Genomic DNA, 1,614 nt, shown 5'->3' on the forward strand with positions numbered 1-1,614 from the left:
GTTAGGGTTAGGGTTAGGGTTAGGGTTTAGGGTTAGGGTTAGGGTTAGGGTTAGGGGTAGGGTTAGGGGGGGGGGGGGGGGTGGGGGGTGGGGGGGGGGGTGATGGGGACTCACAAAACCTGCTCCTCGGCCTAGATAACAGGGTTTAGCTTTTCCGGGATTTCCCGAAGAAACGGCTTCTCTTCTTGCTCTCCCTCCGAAATCCCTTTCCGTGGGTGCGAACCCCCGTGGGCTTTGGGCCGGGGAGGGAGGGCTGAAGGGCCCACGCAGACACGGGCACCCCGGGGTGACTCTGGTGGCTGAAAGCTGCCCTCCCACGCCCGCCCCCTCCGCTTTTGTCCAGCCTCATCGGAGAAATTCGCCTAGAGGAAAAATCTGGCTCTCCCCCGGCGCTGCTCGAAGCAGCTCTTGCTCCTTCTGGGGGAGCAGCGAAGAAACACCGCCTAAAAATAAGCCCTTCCTGAAATCTGGTGTGTATCCTCCGCCGGCTTTTCCACCGTGGCTCCATCCATATTAATTCTTTCCCTTACTTTATAATTATTTATTGTTTGGTTTTCAACCTGTATTCGATCCTCGGGATCGAATTACCCCCCCGGCGGCTTTCCCCACTCGATTTTCCCTAGACGGTGTTTGGCTTGGCTTCGCCTACGGGTTTCCTAAGGGCTCCCCGTTCTTCAAACAGTTAATTCTCCCAACCGGTGCTCCGGGACTCAGATGGCCAAAATTCCTCGCCCTGAAGCCCGAGTCTCTCTCCCTTCCCCATTGGGTCGCAGCTTTTGGGTCTCTCCCGATCTCTCCTTCCTATTGGCCGGGGGATAGTATTTTTTTTCTTTTTTTTTTTTTTTTTTTTTTTTTTTTTTTTTTTTTTTGAAGCGAATAGAAATAAAATGTTAAGTATCATCTAGGCAACCGGCCGGGATCTCTACCTAGCGGGTTTGTGCCTACAGTGGCAAAAAAAAGCGGGAAAAAATAGAAATAAAATTAAATTAAATTAAATTAAATTTAAAAAACCAAACATCTCCTGGCCACTAATAAGACACTTTCTTCCCTGTAGCCTTATTTCATTGTGGCTTATTACCCACTACAATACTATCCTACTAACTTAGAAAGAAGCAGTCTCACGTGCTTACGTATCAAAGTCCTGGCAGCTAAAGCACAATATGGGGCACTAATGCTCAACTGGCCGCTCATCCGCCCAAGGGTCTGGGCTAGGGGGATAAGATGAGTGAGAGGAGAAGATCGGCGGTGGCCCTCAGCTCCCGAGCGCACGCTTTCTCGGTAGAAGCCTTGATTGGGACGAATAAAAAAAGGAAACTGCGAGATTGGGAGGACAAGGGGCTGGATTTGTCCATGGAAAGCCTCAGCCCCAATGGCCAGCTAGGGGACAATGAAGACCCGACTCAGTGCCTGGACCTCAACCCCGGTTAGTGCAACTCCTTTCTCTTCGGGACCCCCCCCTTACCCCCTCCCCGCCGAGCCCTGCCGGGAGAGCGGCGCCGGGCAGGGCGGGCAGCGCCTCCCGGAAAACATCCGGGACCGGGGGTAGAGGAAAAGGGGGGGAGGATTTTTGCGGAGATTCCTTGGATTTTCATTTTAACTTTTTTTTTTTTTTTT

This window comes from Calidris pugnax, unplaced genomic scaffold (assembly GCF_001431845.1).
Source record: "Calidris pugnax isolate Ruff unplaced genomic scaffold, ASM143184v1 scaffold225, whole genome shotgun sequence".
NCBI lineage: Eukaryota > Metazoa > Chordata > Aves > Charadriiformes > Scolopacidae > Calidris > Calidris pugnax.